The sequence below is a fragment of the Zingiber officinale genome, chromosome 6A, assembly GCF_018446385.1.
Source record: "Zingiber officinale cultivar Zhangliang chromosome 6A, Zo_v1.1, whole genome shotgun sequence".
Classification (NCBI taxonomy): domain Eukaryota; kingdom Viridiplantae; phylum Streptophyta; class Magnoliopsida; order Zingiberales; family Zingiberaceae; genus Zingiber; species Zingiber officinale.
In genome coordinates, this window is record NC_055997.1 from 131,149,533 (window position 1) to 131,172,617 (window position 23,085).

Genomic DNA, 23,085 nt, shown 5'->3' on the forward strand with positions numbered 1-23,085 from the left:
GAGACTGAGAAGAGAGTAAGTGTGATGAAAGACAAAGTATAATGATAGAATGCGGAAAAAGAAAGTAAGACGAGAGAGAACAAAGAGAGAGAAAGTGACATGAAAGAAATTTGAATAAATATATTAAGGATATTTTCTTCCAAAACTTAATTCACATTCTCATTTTCATCAAAACCAAGGGAGGAGATTGGTTTAATCAATACCCAAGTTTTTGGGTTTCATTCCAAAATTTTAATTTCATTCCATCAACCAAACACAAGATTTGGGAATGAATTCATTCCCTTATTCTCAGATCCCTAAACCAAACGTCATCTTAATTAATTTGGTGAAATCTAAAATTAAATTACGTTAATGTCCTTTTTTTTACACTAAAAATAGTTTTAAGATTTATTAGTAATTTCAATAGACGCGTCAATCAGTGATCTAGAGTTCAAGACTCAGCTGTGGTGTATTATTGAGAATTTTTGTCATTAATCAATCAGGAATCTAAAGTTCGAGACTCAGATGTAGTGTATTATTAGAAATTTTTCTCATTAATCAATTAAGAATCTAGAGTTCGAGATTCAGCGACGACATATTATTGAGAATTTTTCTCATTAATCAATTAGGAAATATGCATTGTCATGGTTCTCTTTAGTTCGACATCTTAGGATTGGCAATACCGCGAGCGGAGAAGCTTCTATAAATACCTTGGGTCGGCGACATTAAAGAGTATACTTTTTTTTCAACTTTTTGGCTAAGAACAAGTGTGATATTAAATTAATTTTTTATATATAAGAGAGAGTCCATTACAGTAATTTATCCGGAGTCTGACCGAGCTGAGGTGTCCCTAGCCAAGCGGCTTCCCAGCTCGGCCGATCAACGAGATCACTGACGTATCTAAGGATATCTTTTTGGGAGATAGTGTTGCTGACACGAGGCATGATCAACAAGCGGATCGTACAATGGAAGCTTCTATTATTTTGTTTGGAATATGCATGCCCTGTTAAGGTACAGTGTCAGGGGCACTTTCTTGACTGATCCTTTCATAGAACAAATTGGAGAGCGTGTCCATGCCTCGAGTAATGTGCACGTCGCCCACTAGGGCACTATATAAAGGGGGTCCATACACCAGCGAAGGTACACGCTATTCACTATTCACACCTGTGTCTACTGTTGTTCCATTTTTTTCCTCTTTCCGATGACTGACTTGAGCGTCAGAGGGTCAACGCCGAGAACCCCTTCCCTGGCTCAGCACTGATATTTCTTGTGTTGCAGAGCGGAGTAGAATCTACATCCAGTCAACGCAGCAGCCACATCCCCAGTTTGCCATCTCCACGATTTCAGACAGGATCATATTGGCGTCGTCTATGGGAACTGAGCCTGTATCCGAAACACAAGGATGGAGGACGTTGGACGACTCACTATGATGACTTTGACAAAGGAGGAGCTAGATATGATGATACAAGCCTTAGCGGCAAAGATGGTGGAGCAACAACAGCAACAGACACTGGCCGAGCGTCTGGTATAGGAGATCGTGGTCTCAACAGCAGGTCATCAAGCCGGATATGGAGGCCGAGCGAAGCATGTATCCATTTGGGGATAGAGTAAGAAGCCGACCGACACATACGGAGGTGCACCCAATGTGTCGATCCCCTTCCATCGAGTACTGTTCCACACTCCATCAGGGAAGTTAGGACGAGCAGATAAGGAATGAGGATCCTCCTCGGATGACACACTCATTTGGGACGCGCGTAAAGGGAAAGCATCAAGGAATGATGATTCGTCGGAGCAGATCAATCAACAGTTCTCTCAGGAGATCTTGGATGATCCTCTGCCAAAACACTACACCCCACTAACTATCAAGGAGTACAATGGAACAACTGATTAGGACGACCACTTAGCCCAGTTTGATAACACAGTCACACTTAATCAGTATACAAACAGGGTGAAGTGTCGGATCTTCCTCACTACCCTCTCTAGATCGGCGCAACGCTGGTCTAGGAGATTATCGAATGGATCAATTTATATCTTCAAAGACTTTCGAGCGGCATTCTTGCACCACTTCGCTAGCAACCGCCGCTACCAGAAGACAAGTGTTAATCTATTTTCCTTGAAGCAAGGACCCAAGGGGCATTGAGAGCCTACATCAAGCGCTTCAACCAGATGGCCAAAGACATTCCATCGGTCTCCTCGGACATACTGGTGAACGCCTTCACCTAGGGGCTCACCGAAGGGGAGTTCTTCTGCTCCCTCATTCAGAGGTCGTCGAAGGACTTCGACCACCTACTCAAGAGAGCTACAGAATACATAAACGTGGAAGAGGCCTAAGCGGTGAGAAGGAAGGAGGCGCCCGTCGAGCCCACTTCAGCTCTTGAGCGGCGACCACCGAACAACCATCAACCACCCAAGGGATCTCGATCAGGAGGAGCACAACAACACCAGGAGCCCCGAACATAGGTCGTTCAACATGTGTCAGCTGGTCACCCAAAGGCAATGAAGGGAAAGTTATGGACGCCAATGTTTTGCTCGTTTCATCAGTCGGCAACGTACAACACGCGTGATTGCTATGATCCGATGTCAATCACAAGTTGATCGGCTCCTCGAGGATATTGACGTCGGTCATCATCACCCGATCGACGTCGATCACCATCACTCAATCGGCATCAGAGGCGCCGATCAGCGGGGTGGTGAGGTGACGAGAGAGTGGCGTTTAAATGGCATCAGCATCAGCCTCAAAGGAGAAATAATACAAGTCCCACCTGAGCTTTTGGTGAGAGGACTAGGACCTCGGCTCAGGAGGAGGAGAACTAAAACAACACTGTTGGGGAGATACGCTCGGTGTCTAGAAATACATGTTATTAGGTGTAGCAAGGAGAAGACCGGGGGGCCTAAGATCAGTTTCAGCCCCCGAGACTTGGAGGAAGTGGAGATCCCTCATGATAATGCTTTGATCATCCGACCGGTAATAGCTAATTATACTATTCATTGAACTTTTGTTGATACAAGAAGCTCGGTGAATATTATATTCAAGAAGACATTCGACCAGCTGCAAATGGACTGAAGCGAATTGCAGCCAATGCCGACCCCACTCTACAGGTTGACAAGCAATGAAGTATTGTCGATCGGCTGGGCTCGGCTGGCCATATCGCTCTGAGAGGAGTCGCTCAAGAGGACAAGGACCACAAACTTCATTGTGGTGGACGTGCCGTCAGCCTACAATGTTATATTGGGTCAACCGGTCCTTAATGAGTTATGAGCGGTGGTGTCCACTTTCTACCAAAAGATCAAGTTTTCGGTGGACAACAAGGTGGGTGAAATTAAAGGCGATCAGCTGGCCGCTAGGCTATGCTATGTCGAGATAGTCAAGTCCGAAGCAAAAGCCGCGAGGAAGATCCCGCGCACGGAAGTAAACGCTATCAGGGAAGAACCTCCCACATTGGTCTATGAGGAAAATGAGGAAATCCATATCCATCCTAGCAGGTCGGAAGCCACCACATTCATCGCCGCCGACCTGATAGAGGAGAAGAAGGCAATGCTGGTCATCTACCTCAGGCAAAATCACGATGTGTTCATATAGTCGACCCATGAGCTCTCGGGCATTTCATCAAGTGTAGTTCAGCACGAGCTTCACATCCAACCGGACTCTCGGCCGATGAAGCAACAAAAGAGGGACTTCAGTGCAGAGTAGAACCAGATCATCCGGGTGAAGATAGAAAAACTGCTGGAAGCTGGGCATATCCACAAGGTTCAGTTTCTGAGCTGGCTCGCCAATGTTGTGCTAGTCTCCAAGTCGAAAAACAAATGACGAGTCTGCATCGACTTCCGCGATCTGAACAAGGCTTGCTCGAAGGACTTCTATCCCCTGCCCATGATAGACCAGATGGTGGACTCCATGGTAGGTTGTGAGCTGATCTGCATGCTTGATGCATACCAAGATTACCATCAAGTGTCGCTCGCCCGAGAGGATCAAGAGAAAGTCAGCTTCATCACGACCGACGGGACGTACTATTATAACATCATGCCGTTCAGATTGAAGAATGTCGGCACCACCTACCAGAGACTGATGAACAAGGTATTCTGAAGGCAAGTCGGCCATAACATGGAGGTATATGTCGATGACATACTAATAAAATCCCTCCGAGCTGCTGACCTTTATGCAGACATCGAAGAAACTTGCTGAACTTTGAGGACATATGAAATAAAGCTGAACCTGAACACGTGCCTGTTCGGAGCAAAGAGCGGCCACTTCCTCCAATACTTCATCACCGAATGGGGAATCGAGGTGAATCCAAACAAGGTGAAGACACTACAAAACATGTCCCCGCTCCACAACTTGAAGGAGGCCCAACAACTGACCCGATAGATTATTGCACTATCAAGATTCATCGCCAAATCGTCCTACCAAAGTCATCCGTTCTTCAAGATACTGTGCCAAACGACTAAGTTTTAGTAGGACATCGAATGCAATAAGGAGCTAGAAGAGCTCAAGAAGTACCTTACCTCCTTACCTGTATTGGCCAAACCCATCCCTAGCGAGCCGCTATGGATTTACTTGTCATCCACCGAGTATGCGGTTGACTCGGTGTTAGTGCGCCAGAACGGCTCTGAGCATAGCTTATATATTTTCTAAGTCATATATTAAAATATGCGGAGTCCCGGTACACCAGTCTTGAAAAATTAGCTTATTCGCTAGTACTCGCTGCTCGAAGACTCTAACCGTACTTCCTATCACATCCAATCGTTGTGATGACCAACAACGCCTTAGGAAGAGTCCTCCTTAACCTAGAGGCATCTAGACGGCTGAACAAATGGGTAACCAAGCTGAGCGAGTTCGACATACAATATCAGCCTCAGATGATGATCAAAGCTCAGACCTTAGCTGATTTTGTCACTGATGTCCAGAACGCCAAGCCGGATGTGACTTGGAAAATATATGTAGATAGATCGCCCACTCGGCAAGGTAGCAGGATCGGTATTCTCTTGATTTCACCATGGGAGGATAGGATGTAATTGTCCGTATAGCTTGATTATCGGGCTACCAATAATGAAGCTGAGTATGAAGCCTTGATAGTCGGATTACAGGTAGCTCAGCATGTAGAAGCCACCAGAGTACTCATCTACTCGGATTCCCAGCTGGCGGCTCAACAGCTATTGGGAACGTTCGAAATAAGCAACTCTTGACTCAGGTTGTATGTGAAAGCTTTCGAAAAGTTGAAAGCCAGTTTTCAAGAAGTGGTTATCCATAAGGTTCCTCGATCAGACGACCAGGCCACAAATGAGTTGGCTAACTTAGTTAGTTCATTGTCACCAAACGTGATAGAGCAGCCGATTGAGCAGGTCTCACTGGTGGCACACATCAACATGATGGACAAAATAACCTTTTCGAGCGACTGGAGGACCCCACTGATAGAGTTCCTTCAATCAGGTAGCACTCTAGCCGATCAGGAAGAAGCTCGCCTATTGAAAAAGAGAATCCGACGGTTCACTCTGATTAGGGACCAACTATATAAAAGAGTTTTTTCAAGGTTACTGCTTAAGTGTATCAGATCAGAGGACATAGAATACATCCTTCAAGAAGTGCATCAGGGCTCCTACGAAAGTCATTTGGGCGACCAATCGCTGGCTCGAAAGATCCCGTTGGCGAGATACTTTTAGCCCACGCTGTAAGATGATGCTGATCAGACAATGGCCACCTGTTTATTGTGTCAAAAATATCATAACATCCGACACCAACCAACCGAGGAGATGAAGACATCCATGGTGTCTTGTCCGTTCGACCAATGGGACATGGATATCATTGGACTATTTCCAATAGCGACCGGTCAGCGCAGATTTCTACTGGTCGTCGTAGATTATTTGTTAAAGTGGGTGGAGGCCAAGCTACTAGCCAAGATAACCAAACACATGGTCATCAAGTTTATATGGCAGAGTATCTTGTGCCGGTTCAGCTTCTCTCCCCGGCTCATCTTGGACAATGGACGACAGTTTGTAGGACAGAGGCTCAAAGAGTGGTGTGAAAGCTATGTCATTGTGTAGACTTTCACCTTGGTGGCCTATCCCTAAAGCAATAGCTAAGCAGAAGTCATCAACCCGAAGATCTTTAGAGGGTTACGGGCTCGGCTCAATCACGTTGGGAGCAGTTGGGTCGATAAACTCCCTAACATCTTGTGGGCCCATTGCACCACACCAAGAGAGGCGACCAGTGTCACACCGTTTCATCTGGTGTACGGAGGAGAAGAGGTGGTTCCAATGGAGGTCGAAGTAGAGTCCGATCGGGTGTAGTTCTACGACGAGGGGAATGACGAGCGGAGACTCATGGAGCTCGACTTGGTGGGCGAAGCACGGGATAAGGTTGTCGTCCAGCTGATGGCGTATAGGTATTGAATGAAGCAAAACTACAATCAGAGGATGATCCCAAGATCATTTCAGGTCAGCAACCTGGTGTGGAAAAGAATAAAGTCGGTCGGTGATGTCACCAAGCTGGAGGCTCCCTGGGGAGGACCTTTCAAAATTGTTCAAAAGCTCCACTTAGGAGTCTACTGCCTACAGGACGAAGACGGCAGAAGGCTCGAGTGGCCCTGGAGCGCGAACCATCTCCGGCCCTATAGGGTCGGGTGAGAGGTGCGTGGTTAAATTCATATATACTTGTATAAATGTGTCTTGTGAATGTAGGAAGACAATAAATAAAAATCCCAAGTGTCTCACTCTTGCGCCGATCGACCAAGTTAAAATTCGAGCGGCGATTATAAGTCCTTATTTTCATCAGCAGTTGAGCGACGACTATAAACCTTAGTCTTCGTCAATAGTCGAGCGGTGACTATAAACTCTAGTCTTCGTCAACAGTTGAGCAGCGACTATAAACCCTAGCCTACGTCAACAGTTGAGCGGTGACTATAAACCGAAGTCTACGTCAACAATCGAGCGACGACTATAAACCCTTGTCTTCATCAACAGTCGAGCGGCAACTATAAACCCTTGTCTTTGTCAATAGTCGAGCGACGACTATAAATCATAGTCTTCGTCAACAGTCGAGCGGCGACTATAAATCCTAATCTATGTCAATAGCTGAGCAGCAACTATAAACCCTTATCTTCATCAACAGTCGAGCGATGACTATAAACCCTTGTCTTCGTCAATAGGTGATCGGCGACTATAAACCCTGGTCTTCGTCAACAGTCGAGCAGTGACTATAAACCCTGATCTTCATCAACAGTCGAGCGACAACTATAAACCCTTGTCTTCATCAACAGTCGAACAATGACTATAAACTCTTGTCTTCATCAACAGTCAAGCAGCGACTATAAATCCCTTATCTTCTTCAACAATCGAGCGGTGACTATAAATCCTCGTCTACGCCTTCAATAGCCGAGTGACGGCTATAAACCCAAGTCTACGCATCAACAGCCGAGCGGTGGCTATAAACTTGAGTCTACGACGAATACAATCGAGTGACGGCTCTAAAACCAAGTCGGCGATGAATCAGGCCGAGTGGCTTCCTAAAGCCATAAAGTTAATAGGTCGAGTAGCGACCAAAGCAGGGACGCATCACTATGATATAGTCGTTCGTCTTATGTTGGAATGAGCACGTAGAAGTCTCTGAGAGTGGCTACAATGACAATCGAGAAAGTAAGGAGTTATACTTAGAAAAATTTCATGAAATGCTAAGTGGTATAATGCCTCTCCATGGTCGAATGGCGATGCATCGCTTAACAATGGTAAAATCTAACAATGTGAAGAAATATCGAATGGTGATGCATAAAGGAATGCTTGTAAAAATTAACAGAAGAAAGATGTGTCGAACGAGCGATCATGCATTGACACTTAGAAGATTTTTACAAAACATCAGAAGACATTACAAAAAGAGGCTTGTGGAGCAGAGACGGGGGATCACTCGAGGTAATCCAGTACATCATCCGGTAGTGACTCAGTCAGTTTCTACCGGTTGATCACCTTGTTGGTTAGTGCGGACCGAAGATAGTGGTCGTCCTTCAACTGGTCAAGAGTCCTATCAATTCTAAAGTTGAAGAGGCGGAGTGCTTGGTTCGTGAACTAATCATTGAAGGCATTCGAGCGGAGATAATCCCGCTTGAGGAATTCAAACCGACCAGGCTTTGCATCTTGATAAATTTGGAGGGCCGATCGGGATGCCTCTAACTCAACCATCAACAATTCTAAGTCAGTATCTTTAGCGGCGAGTTGGACCTTCGCCGCAACTTGCTCTATCAATCGACTCTCCCGCTCGGCACTCAACGCGGCCTCAGCTTTCTTAATATTCTGAGCCAAGACCCAAGCCTCCTTATTCTTGATATCCAGGTTCTTAATTCCTCGGAGTTTCCAGGCGTTGGCAGAGTTGATCTTCGATTCAAAGGAGTTGGCCTGCTTGTTGAGCCTCATCAGTTGCAAAGCCTACTCGGCATTCTTGGCCTTCTCCGCTTGCAGCAGCTCGGAGCTTTTCTACAGATCAATATTAAGTTGGCATGCCTCGACAGTCAGCTGCTCTGAACATGCTCGCGCAACCTTTGATTGGTCGCTCAGGGCACGAAGCTACTAGACTTCGTGCTCCAAAAATGTTATCCTTTGGCACATGGTCAGGCTCTTGACCTAGTACTGTAGTGACAATAAGATTATAAGTGTTGAGCGGGATATAAGCAAGTATAACTAGGCGCAATATACATACCCCGGTGGTCATCCGGGTGTGGCTGTTTACTAGCTCCCCCGGAGAGATGACCGCCGCATGATCCCTAGCATTAACCCACACCTATGCTAGTGGCCCTTGGATCCGAATTTGGTGCTCGGGAGAAAGGGTCTCGACGTCGCCCGATTGACACCATTCAGCAGTGGGTAAATGGATGATGACTGTTATATGCCTCTGGCCGCTCAGACTAGAGGGCTCCGAAGTTGCTTTGCTAGTAGACTTAGGCATCGGGGACGACTGGATGATGGATACTTGTGCGGCCGATGAGGATTGTGGTGGTATGATGGCGATCGGAGGAAAAGAAGTGATGAACGGGAAACCGAAGGTCCGCACAAAACTGGTCCTTAAAGAAGGACAAGAAGCCGACTGGTGGTTCGTGTGGCCGGTTATAAGTAGAGGGAATGACAATTTGATAATCAAATGGAAAATAGTATGTGGATTTCAGCTAGTCTATCTCATCCCCATTAAATCTAGACTCAATGGAAGTATAGCAGAGCCCGGAGACGGACACAGGAGGTTGTGAAAAACTAGCCATCAAAAGCAAAGAAATCGAGGAGAAGCGAAGCACGAATTCAATGAAGAAAAGAAAGAGGACTTTACTGAGAAAGATCGTCGGCGAAGATAAGGAGGAGAAGCGTCGCAGAGGGTGCTTAAAGACGAAAGCGCAAGGCAAATACAACAACGGACAAATGAAGGTTTATAAACCTCACGGCCGATCACCCAGAGCCTTCCGATCAAGGGTTGCGTAAAACTATGATGAAACTTGACCGTGGAATTTGAAAAGATGTCTGTCACATCACAAGCAGATATCCATCTGTCAAGTCAAATGCGTGGCGGTAGAAGATAGGGCACGTGGTAGTCAGCTACATGAGAGCATTAATGAGACTTAATTAAAAAGCATGGTCACGTGCTTGGCTATAATGCTCAAAGATTTGCATAGTTTTTCAGAAATTTGGATGACGTCAGCTGCTATGAAAGGGCGCTCATCTAGGAAAGCGTAGAGAAATGGAAAATTCGCTAAGTGTTGTCGTCAACTATCCTGATCAGCACAGATGTCTTTATCATATAGCCAAGCGGCCGATCCACCATCAAGCTTATGAGAATGATCGGAGTGGCAGCTACACATCCAGGTCAGTAAATGAAGCAGAGCGGCGAAGATTAGGTGATCAGATCAGGAACTCAAGAATAGAGAAAGGAATGGCTTGTCGACAAATTATACCTCCAAGTCAACAATAAACTTCGACATTCATTATGTCCGAACGGCAAGAGATATGAGCCGACCAACATCTAAAGCACATAGAGTGTCCGATCGGCAAAGATCACCCGAGACACTACTTGTCCAGTCAGTCAGACTTGTAGCCTCCGTTAGTATACCAAAGTAGTTTTGATATGATTAACCAAGTCAGGTTAGGTCCTGTAGGCTTTTAATCTTGTGTCTAAGTGTATAGGAACTTAGGAGCACAGGAAGTCGAGCAAAAGACGCATCTAGTGAGAAGGACGACACAGGAGAGAGCCGACGGACTCGGTGTGTCTGAGAGACGAGGTGCTACGGAAGAGTACATGGGCGAACTAGAAGGAGGCGCGCGACATTTCCGAGGGACAAGAGGTCAGAGTGGAAGTTTGCTCGAGAATGCCGGAAGTTGGGTTCGGGTGAGTCTTATTCCGGATGGCTGAGATTACCCAAGCGAGCAGAACCGGAGCGAAAGACCCGAACCCAAGTGAATGAAGACCTGGACCCAGGTGAGCGGAAATGGAGTGGAGGACCGAGACTAAAAAAATCAACAAAAGCTGCTTTTTTTTCGGTTCGGGGCGCCTCGAGCTGGTCTGGGGTGCCTGGACCTGGTCCGGGTGCCTGGAGTAGAAAATTATCCGGAACGCAACGTGGCACATTCTGTTGCGACGGGGATAAAACTTTATCCCCTACCAAGTGCCTGGAACCCTTCTAGGCGCCCTGACCATAGCTATAAATACAGTCCTGGTCCCAGAGGTCCACAACAACACTTGACAATACTTGTAAATGATTTATTTTGTCTAGCTTTGTATTTTGAGTACTTCAACTGCTATAAGAGGCATCTTCGTCTGAAGGAGACATTAGTGCACTTTCAACTTCCTTGGATTAACAACCTTCCCGGTTGTAACTAAGTAAACCTCGGCCTCTTCCTTCTTAATAAGTTTTCTTTATTCCTTTATATGCAAGCGTTGATGTTAATTAAGTTATAAGTCAAGAAAGGTTTTTTTCATTTTTCATTGCAGGGTTATTCACCCCCTTTAACCGACCGCCATCGGCCCTAACAAGTGGTATCAGAGGCAGGATGTCTCAGAAGGACTAACCACCGACTGAAGCAACGAGACGATGGCCGGTGCAAGCATTCATCCACCAAAATTCAAGGAAGACTTCGTGCAATGGAAACGCCAGATGGATGTATTTTTTAAACAGATTTTGAGATTCTGTTAATCATAAAATATGATTTTGTAGCCCTCAAGGAACAACATGGAGCTAGAAAAGTGAATGGTAAAGCAGAGTTCCATCTGTCGAGCATCCTTCTGCCCCAGGAGATCAATCGAATCGACAGCTATGACTCCGCCAAAGAGCTCTAGGAGAAGTTCCTGGAACTCCATGAAGGTACTTCGAAAGCAAAGTTAGCAGAGCGAGACATCCTCTGAACTCAACTAACAAATCTATGGATGAACAATAGAGAAAAGGTAGCGCAACTACAAGCATGGATCAAAGAACTCATCACTCATCTCAACAATCTCAGAGAATCAGTAATGAACCGAGATTCAATTCGGTATATGCTTAACGCCTTCCTGAGAACGCCAGAATAGTCATCCTTAGTAGATGCATATTACATCTCTAAGGACTTCGGGGTAAGTACACTAGAGAACTTCTTTTCTACTTTTAAACTTCACAAAACTCGATGTGTAGATCCTAAAGAAATAAAAAAGTTGAACAACAATCTTACCTTGAAAGCCAAGAAGGAAGATCCTAACTCCGAAGCATCAATAAATGAAGATGAAGCAACCCTAATAGTAAGAAAATTCAATAAATTTATTAAATCTAATAAATTTAATAAGTCATAGGCAAAGAAACAAGCTCGGAGCAAAGGAAGGTCCAGTGTTACCACTGTCAAGAAGAAGGGTACATCAAAGATGACGCCCAAAACTAAAGAAAAATAAGAAGGAAAAGGGCAAAAGATCAACGAAATACAAGCATAATCTAAAGGTGATGTGGGCGACACATCATTCGAATGTCTATTATGCTTGACAACACTTGTAAACGATTTATTTTATCTAGCTTTGTATTTTGAGTACTTCAACTGCTATAAGAGGCTTCTTCGTCCGAAGGAGACATTAGTGCGCTTTCAACTTCCTTGGATTAACAACCTCTTCGGTTGTAACCAAGTAAACATCGACCTCTTCCTTCTTAATCAGTTTTATTTATTCCTTTATATGCAAGTGTTGATGTTAATTAAGTTATAAGTTGAGAAAGGTTTTTTTTATTTTTCATTGCAGGGTTATTCATCCCCTTTAGTCGGCCGCCACCGGTCCTAACAACCTCCTTCGACTAGACTTGAGGGGAAGACTTGTGATGCTGTGATAAAGGGGACCCACTAAGTATGGGTCAAAGGATGGAGAGAGCAGCTGATGTGGAGGTCGAAGTCAAGGAGGTCAATGGTAGATAACCAACGGGCTCACTGAAGGGGGCCGAGTGGGCATAAATCGCCCGATTAGCAAAGGGGTGATCCAAGCAGAACACTAGTGCAGCTAAGATCATCAGGCACTCATCATGGAGCAAAGGAGCGGTGGGACGATCGGAGCATTAGTCCAGTCGGGCGGAAATAAGCTATTGAGTCATATCATCGCGGGGAAGAACATCCGAGTCTGACCGAGCGGAGGTGTCCCTAGCTGAGTAGCTTCCCTGCTCGATCGATGAATGAGATCACTGACGTATCTCAAGATATCTTTTTGGGAGATAGTGCTACTGACACGAGGCATGGTCAACAGGCGGATCGTATGATGGAAGCTTTTACAATTTTGTCAGGGATATGCATGTCTTGTTAAGGTATTGTGTCAGAGGCACTTTCTTGACAAGTCCTTTCATAGGATAAATTGGAGAACGTGCCCACGACTAGTTGGAGAATGTGCCCACGCCTCAAGAAGCGTGCACGTCGCCCACTAGGGTACTATATAAAGGGAGTCCATATACCGGTGAAGGTACACATTATTCATTATTCACACTTGTGTCAACTGTCACTCTATTTTTTTTCCTCTTTCTGGTGACTAACTTGAGCGTAGGAGGGCCAACACCGGGGACCTCTTCCCTAGCTCGGCAATGATATTTCTTGTGCTACAGAGCGGAGTGGAGTCTACATTCAGTCAACACAGTAGTCATATACCCAGTTTGTCATCTCTATGATTTTGGGACAGGATCAGATATAATGATAAAATACTAAATATTAAATCTGGAGGTTGACTTTTTGTATATATATATACTATTTAATTAATAATATGACGTTTAATAACTAATTTTGGTAAAAGTTAAAATTAAATTATATTAATGTCATTTTTTCTTTTAATATTGAAAATAAATTTTAAACTTATTAGTAATTTTCTCTGGTTATTTTTATATAATATGTACTGTGATAGTTCTCTTTATTCCCATATTAAGATGATAACACTTCAAGTGGAGAATCTTCTATAAATATCTTGGGTCAATCATATTAGAAAGCATATCTTTCTTGGCCTTTTGGTTAAAATCAAGAATAATATCTATTTTTATCAGTTTAATACACTACAAAAAAAATAGGGTTTTGTGATGAATTTTTAAAAAAAATCATTGCAAAAACAATTTGAGACAAAAAATTTTCATTGTAGAAAAATCATCTACGACGAAAATAAGATATTCGCCATAAATTTTGTGATGAATTTTATTTTCATCGCAAATTTTGTGATGAATTTTATTTTCATCACAAAATTAGTTAGACATTTGCAAAAAAAAAAATACATTGGAAATTTAGAAATGCATATCTGTAACAATTTTTTTTTTACAGAATTTTCATTGAATTTTAAAATTAATTGTAAATTTTTGCGATGAATTTCCAAATTCTTTGTAGATTTTTGGGATGAAATTAGAAATTTGTCTCAGTTTTTTTCGATACATTATGATAGATTTGCTATGAAAATTTTTTGTCGCTAAATTTATCTCAAAATACAAAAATATATCCAAAAATAACTATTTTCTATGTTAAATTTGATTAATACAAAAATATCTATCTAACACTAAATCCATACAACAAATCCTATCCAACAAAACACTAAACAAATATCTAAACACATCCTATCCAATACATTATATCTAACAAAATAAAATTATATATTAAACCAAATCACAATTCATACATAAAATCTAAACATAACAAATATCTAATATCCATACAATCCAAACATCACAAGATGTTTTAAACGATCCATACATTAACAAATATCTAATACCCATACATCACCAAATCATAATACTTTTCCAAAATAAGTATTTTCTTCCCCATCTTCCAATATTTTTTTCCTACATCAAAATAAAAATAAAACAAAAAGTATCATTGATTACAAGAAAAAATTACTATATATGAACACAAAAATTAATACTTACTTACTCCAATATTGATTTTCATTTATCTCACCAATCATGTTTAAAACAAATTAACAGTATTAATAAATAAAACAAAAAAGAAACATTCACAATCAAATAATTAATGTTCAAAAATACTAATTATGAGATAAATAATATTCATACAAGAAGATCCATCACTACCATCATCGTCGCTACCACCATTGTCGTCATCGCCATTATCACCAAACTTGGAAGGAATATGATTTTGAGTGGAATTTAACTGAAGATGTCTCATAATTCAATCATGTTATTGACGCATAGCTCTAATTCCTTCATATTTAGCTCTCATTTATTCATCTCTAGTTATACTTTCTTCATCTCTTTATAATATTATGCCCTTCAAATGTGAAACCTCTTTAGTCAAGGTATTGATCTGAGTCGTGAGTACTGATGGGGTGGAAAAGAATTTATGGAAAACTCTATGATTTTTTCTTAAAGAAATCATTCCCAATATCCTTTCCTCTTTATGTCCCTCCACTAGCCTTCTGCCATAAATCTAAATTATTACTGGCAGATGACTCAGTTTCCTCTCTAGCACATGAACTCGACTGTACTATCTCAACCTCATCATATTTTTCCTGTATTATAATGACAAAATTAAAATAAAGTTATTATAACAATAATTTAGAAATACATATATTTTTAATTACTCCAAACCTTCATTGCTTTAGCTCTAGTCCCGCTCAAAGACTTGCCTTTTTTTTGTAAAAGTATTGGTGAAAGTTTCTATGAATAGAGGTTCCTTCCCCATATCTTTAGTCTAAAAAACAGGTTTAGAAATAATGAAATAGTCAGTTTCCTCACTAGCACATAAACTCAGCTGTGCTATCTCAACCTCATCATATTTTTCCTATATTATAATGGCAAAATTAAAATAAATTTATTATAACGATAATTTAAAAACACATATATTTTTAATTACTCCAACCCTTCATTGCTTTAGCTCTAAACCTGCTCAAAGACTTGTCTTTTTTTGTAGAAGTATTGGTGAAAGTTTCTATGAATAAAGGTTCCTTCCCCATATTTTTAGTCTAAAAAAACAGGATTAAAAATAATAAAATAGTTGTAGATTAAAAAATTATTAGAAGAGTTAAAAAAAATTATTAGGAGAGTTAAAAATTTACCATTCTACGTATATGCTCATCGATATTAATTGAACCTCCCGCATATATCGCAGATGAGTCTTCGGAATTATAAGATTGATTTAATCTATTCTGTTGACTCTGTTATTTACTTTCGTTGGTTACCTAAAAATTATTTATCTTAGCCCAATTATCCTCTATGATACAAAGTGACTTTTCCCCCCTTTGTTTAACATGATTCAAAGTATGGTGCATGTGATCGTCACATTTTTTTCTTGAAAATATTTTTAATTTCTAATTCAAAGATAAGATCTCAATTATATGTCAGTTGAATATAAAATCAAATACTTTAAACTCATTCCACCATAACTCTTTTGTTAATGATGGAGTACTTAAATAAAACATTAAAGAATTCCCATCCAATTATTATTCATGATTCTATTAATTTCGTGAATAATACATACCAAATTTTTGAACCTATAGTGAATGGTGAGTATTAAATACAATAGTAACAAGAAAAGTTTGAAAATAGAATATAAGGGTAACCATATTTTTAAGATCTCTAAGGTAGCAATTATAATCGACCATGTCTTATAACTAGCACAATTCAATTAAATCCAATGGTTGAATAGTCCAATTATTTAATATATTAAACACATGAAGAGTATCATTGGATGTTAATTAAAGAATGTTCAGAGTTTTTTTATAATGAGAGAATGAATAATGATCATACACTAATCTGCAGGTCTAGTTGAAACAAAGGTAGCACATCAAATCAGTCTTAGAGTTTTTCATTATTGACAATAAAGATGCCTAATTGAAAATAAAGTAGTACATTAAAATATTTTCAGAGCTTATCATAAAATGAGAAGATGAATAAAGATGAAATAAAGTAATCTCAAGATTTAGTTGAAAATAAAGTAACTCATTAAAACATCATGAAATATAAACATTACCAAAGCATTAAGTGGACAATGTTGTTAAAATAATTAGAGGACAAGTATACTAGTAAAGCATGGAATAGAATGAAATGCCTAATTGATGCATATCAAAACTCAATTATTAAAATAAAATAAACTTGATAAAAGTTGACGATTGAAGTGACCCAAATGAAACCAAGTTTTAATCATACTTGACAATAAGACTTATAAAATATAGGGTAAAAAATTAAAATAATATTTTTATACTTACAAATCTCCATATGGAACTATAAATTCTCGAATATCTTGGACCTCAAAAAATGAGTATCTAGTAGGAACTGGATCTACTGATTGGTCCGGTGAAGGTACTAGCGAAGGCGAATGTGATGGTCTTGCTTGTACTGGTGAAGGCGAATGTGATGGTCTTGCAGCTTGATTAGGAAGCGACATTGATGACGGGGCGAAGGAGTCAGCTGTGGGCAGCTATGGCTAGTGCTAGTGCTAGGTTGTGGCACCGATACCAGAGGGTCCCATGAGAGGACAGGTGCAATAGAGAGTTTAGAGCCAATGTCTATTACTGTGAAACCTAGGAAGGAGATGATGATAAATAGAAAAACATGCTCCACAAACTTAATATGATGAGATATACAGACTTTTTTTAGAGCTAGATCATAACACAAGAATCTACTCTAAGTAAAAGAATAGTCAAGAAAGACACGGGAGGTTACTTGGGATCAAGCTTGTGGCGGAAGTAGGGACGCAACCATGTAAAGCACAAACACCCAAAGACACGAAGCTTTTTAAGATTAGGGATGATAGTGAACAATTTTTCAAAGGAGGACATGTGTGAAAGATTGGGCTTAGGCATGTGATTAATCAAATAGATTGTCACAACAAAGACATATGTTGAGTGAAATAGACACTCTTCAAGCTGCTACTGATATTGGGTACATTTAGCAGTGGTTCTATGTTAAACGCTGCTACTAACTGTTTCTATTGCTCTAATTTCTAATAACAGTTATCAAATAGTACACTTTTAGTAGCCATTCTGTAAACCACTCTTATTGAAGTTAAAATTGATCAATATTTTTTTAAAAAAATAACAATTAAAGTGTACAATTTACTTAATATAATTTTATTTTGTACATCTCAAATTTAAATTTATTTATTTAATATAAATATTTATTAGTCAAACAAATTATTCTTTAAATAACTTATAAAATCTTAATTTTATTTATATCGGTTGTCATTCTTTTCTTATTTTTATTTTTGTTAAAAGAAAATTCTTAATTTTATATATACCAATTTTCTTTCTTTTCTTATATGTATTTTCCTTAAATTTTTGTCCTTACTATTTCTTCCCTAAACACATAACTTTCATTCCTGGCATCGCAAGCAACCTGCACACCTTCATCTTCCTCTATCTATCTCCGAAATTCTAAATCTCATGTCAAAAATCTTTCCTCTTTTTCTATTCAATTCCGAACCTAGATCTCACGTCAAAAACTTTTCTTCTTCCTCTATTCAACTCCAAAATCCTAAATCTCACTCTGAAAAACTTTTCTCTTTCTTTATTCGATTTTATCCATCCTCCAATTCGCACTACTAGAATATAACTTTGATATTTTTTTATAAATATTTTATAATGACATTTATTAAAAAGTATTTATTTAAAATTTAAAAAATAATATTAGATTATTATTTATGATCATAATATTATTAAATATTATTATTTATATAGAACCATTATTTTTAAAACATATTAACCTTATTATTTTTTTTCTCTTAAATTTGTGCTTTTATTAGCCTCTAATAGCAAGTAAAGCTAACCTAAATTTTTTCCTTTCCACTTTTCAGCATCAACTAAAACCAAAGTCCTTTTCATAGATCATCTTAGTCTCATATTCCCATAGGTAATCAAAATCATTTACTAAACCTGACATTGTTGGATGATCCGGTGGTAAGAGCCCGGGACCCCCTAACGAGAGGTCAACGCCACGTGGAGGTCAAAAGGCCAGGTGGCCCGTCGAAGAAGGGTGAGCCGACCAGACTCATGAGAAAAGGGCAAGCCGATCGGTCTGCCAGTAAACATCTGATAGTAAAAGGCGCCTTGACAGGGATCGGGGTTCCAACGCTCAATGAAACAATAGCTAAGAGCCGAGCGGAAGGCCTAAGAGAAGGTGACATACTGCTAACAGTCCTTACGTAGCACCCACCCGGAAGTCTCCCCAGCATATCAATGCAAATGACAGGCGGGACGTGATGGGCGTGCCGCCCGGCCGGCGCAGGGGATGAGGGCCGTCCGGACGACGCTTTTCGTCCAGCCGGCCGGATGGACGTCCCGGCCGGTGGTGGGTAAAGAAGGACAGGAACATCTTCTGACAGCCGTCAAGTCCTATGGCTAGGCCATACTCCAAGTCTGACAACGAGGTGTTCTGTTGTCCCATCGAAGACATGGTTGGACTGTAGCGGTATGGCGTCAGGTAAGCTTTCTGACAAACACATACCGAGGTATGGGCTGCGGACACGTACGCGCCTCGATGGGCGTGTAGAGGCTCTTTCACCGCTCTATATAAAGAGCCGCAGACTTCGCCAGAGGTACGCATTCTACGATTTTTGGAGCCGCTGCTTTGTTGCTTGCTTGCCTGACTTGAGCGTCGGAGGGTCGTCGCCGGGAACCCCTTCCCGGCCCGACTTCTGTGCAGGTTCGCCGGAGCTTCGTGCGACTAGCCGGAGATCTACATCGGCGACCCGGAGAGCGCCACGTGCCCAGCGTCCGTTGGTTCAGCATTTGGACAGGATCAATTTGGCGCCGTCTGTGGGAACGCTCCTGCATCCGATCGGAAGCAATGGACGAGGCTGGACGACAACACATGGTGACGCTTTCGAACGAGGAACTCGACGCTCTGATCGAGATAAGGGCCGCCAAGCTCGTGGAGCAAAAACAGAAAGCCACAGCCGAGAGGCCGGAGCAACATCGTCTGGTGGTCGGCGGAAGCACCACCGGCCACCGTTGCATTTCATCGAGCCCTATTCGCACCCCCGAAGCCGTAACAGCTCATGGATCTTCTTCGGATGAGATGCTTAGACAAGATGAGAAAAGGGAAAGCCCCCGAGCGGACGCATCACCCGAGAGGATTAATCGCCAATTTTGAGAGGCTATTCGAGATCCTCTGCGAAGCACTATGTGCCTCCGCGATCGGCGAGTATAATGGGACAACCGACCCGGATGATCATCTAGGTAAGTTCGAACAGACTACTCTCCATCAATACACGGATGGAGTAAAGTGCTGATTTTTCTTACCACTCTCTGGATCGGCTCAGCGGTGGTTTCGGAGGTTGCGGACGGATCCATCACAAGCTTCAAGATTTCGAACGGCCTTCCTCCACCATTTTGCAAGCGCGCTACCGAAAAACGAGCGTGAGCCTGTTCGCCATCAAGCAAGAAGCCCGTGAATCGCTCCGAGCTTACATCCGGCGATTCAACAAAGTGGCGATGGATATTCCAACGGCCATTCGAAACCATGATGAATGCCTTCACACAAGGCCTAGTGGATGGGGATTTTTCCGATCACTCATCCGAAAGCCGCCCGAGATTACGATCACATGCTACACCGCGAATACATCAGCGTGGAAGCGCAAGCGCCGGGAAAGGAAACTCCACCGATCGGGCTCCTCCGAGCGGAAGCAAGCGCTCATCACCGCCTAGAGGACCAAGGGCGAAGCAATCCGATCCCCCCACGCCATGGCTGCCGCTCGGGCCAAGCCAAAGAAGAGATGGACCCGATGTTTTGCTCCTTCCACCGGACGAATCGCACAACACAAGGGATTGTCGAAGTCTTCCCTTCGTGGCTCATCCTGTGCCCCGGAATGCCGGAGAACTCATGAAGCCGATCGGACGCGAGCTGATAGGCCACAGCAAAAGACTCCCGATCGGCATCGTTCTCCAAGGCAGGAGAATCGCCGAGCGTCCAGAGAACGGTCTCGACCGTCCACTCGGGAAGAGGAAAATAGAAGCAATACTTCCCGAGGCGAGATCAACGTTATTGCTGGCGGGCCGACCGGAGGAGACTCCAACCGAGCTAGAAAGGCAAGCGTCCGGCAGCTCCAGATTCATGCGGTCGGCTGTAGCCGAGAACGAGCGGAAGGACCCGAAATTAGTTTCAGGCCCGGGGACTTGGAAGGAGTTGAAGTACCCCACAACGATGCTATGCTCATCAAAACGGTAATAGCCAATTACACTATTCACCGTGTATTTGTTGACACAGGGAGCTCAGTCAACATCATATTCAAGAAGGCGTTCGATCAGCTGCAAATTGATCGAGCCGAACTGCTTCACGGGTAACGAAGTTCAGCCGGTCGGACAGATCCGGCTGGCTACCTCGCTGGGAGAAGAGCCGCTCAGGAGGACAAGGACAACAAACTTCGTGGTGGTCGACTCTCCCTCGTCCTACAACGTCATTTTGGGACGACTGGCGCTTAGCGAATTCCGAGCGGTCGTCTCAACCTTCCATCAGAAGATCAAGTTCCCCGTGGGGAGAAGTACGGGGAGATCAGCTAGCAGCTCGGCGATGCTACATCGAGATGGTCCGAGCAGAAGCCAATTCCGCTCGGAAGGTGCCCCGGATCGAGGTAAACGCCATCACCGAAAAGCCACCCTCTTTAATTTATGAAGAAAAAGAGGAAGTGCAGATTCATCCAACCCGATCGGAGACCACGACTTTTATTGCGTCCGATCTGGAGGAGAAGCAGAAAGGGGAGCTGATCCAATGCCTCCGAAGAAATCATGATGTCTTCGTCTGGTCGACACATGAGCTGCCCGGAATTTCGCCGAGCATAGCGTAGCACGAGTTGCATGTCCGACCGGACGCTCGGCCGGTAAAGCAAAGAAAAAGAGATTTCAGCGCCGAGCAGAATGCCATCATCCGGGCGGAGGCGGAGAAGCTTCTGGAAGCCGGCCATATACGCGAAGTGCAATTCCCGAGCTAGCTGGCGAACGTAGTATTAGTCTCCAAGCCAGGCAACAAGTGGAGAGTGTGCATAGATTTTCGGGATCTCAACAAAGCTTGCCCGAAAGATTTTTATCCTCTGCCCCGGATAGATCAGCTGGTGGACTCTCTGCATGCTCGACGCCTACCAGGGCTATCACCAAGTGCCGCTCGCCCGTGAAGATCAAGAAAAAGTCAGCTTCGTGATGGCCGACGGTACTTATTGCTATAATGTGATGCCGTTCGGATTGAAGAATGCGGGGGCCACATATCAGCGCTTGATGAATAAAGTATTCAGAGAGCAGATCGGGCGGAATCTAGAAGTTTATGTGGACGACATTCTCATTAAGTCCGTCCGAGCGGCCGATCTCTTCAAGGACATGGAAGAAACCTTCCGAACGCTACGCAAATATGGAGTCAGGCTAAATCCCTAGAAGTGCCTGTTCGGAGCAAAAGGAGAGTGATTCTTGGGGTACATAGTGACCGAGCGGGGCATCGAAGCGAATCCCAGCAAAGTGAAAGCTCTGCAAGATATGCCGCCTCCAAGAAATACAAGGGAAGTGCAGCGTTTGACCGGTCGGATAACTGCTTTGTCCAGATTCATCTCCAAAACTGCCGACCGGAGCCTCCCTTTCTTCAAAATCTTGCGCAAGGCCACTAAGTTTCACTGGGATGAAGAATGCGATCGGGCGTTCGAAGACTTGAAGGCATATCTAAACTCTCTCCCGGTATTGGCCAAGCCGACTACGGGTGAGCCACTTTATATGTACTTGTCTTCAACCGAGCATGCAATCGGCTCGGCTTTAGTGAGGTCGAGCGGAGAAGAGCCTGTGTATTTCCTTAGTCACATTTTAAAAGATGCTGAATCTCGCTACACTGGGCTCGAGAAGCTGGCTTTCGCTCTGGTCCTTGCCGCTCGGCGCCTTCGTCCATACTTCCTGGCGCATACGATCATTGTCAAAACCAATAGTCCGCTCGGACGTGTTCTACTAAATCCAGAGGCCTCCGGACGGCTCATCAAGTGGACGACAGAGTTAAGTGAATTCGACATCCAATACCATCCCCGCTCGGCGATCAAAGCGCAATCCTTGGCCGATTTTGTGACTGAGGTGCAAAGGCCGGAGCCGGAGGCTATGTGGAGAATATATGTGGATGGGTCGTCCACTCGGCTCGGAAGCGGGATTGGAATATTGTTGCTCTCCCCTCAAGAAGAAAAGATGCACTTATCCGTCCGGCTGGATTATAAAGCTACCAACAATGAAGCAGAGTATGAGGCCCTCGTAGCTGGCTCGGCGTCGGTCGGGTAACGCTTCACTCGGATTCACAGTTGGCCGCTCAGCAGCTCTCTGGTACCTTCGAAATCAATAATACTCGGCTCAAGCTCTACGCTGAAGCCTTCGAGAAGCTCAAAGCCGATTTTAGAGAAGTTGTTGTCCAGAAGATACCCAGAGCAGAAAATCAAGCAGCTGATGAGTTAGCCAAACTCGCGAGCTCAATAACGCCGGTCGCCATTCAGCAGCCAATTGAAAAAGTACTGTTGGTGGCGCACGTCGACCGGATGGAAGGCCTCACATTTCCAAGCGACTAGCGGACACCCATCATAGAGTTCCTCCGCTCGGGCGCCACACCATCCAATGAGTATGAAGCCCAGCTGCTAAGGAGGAGAGTCGGTCGGTTCACACTCATCGGCGATCAACTTTACAAAAAGGCTTTCTCACGCCCGTTGTAGAAATGTGTGAGCTCGGAGGAC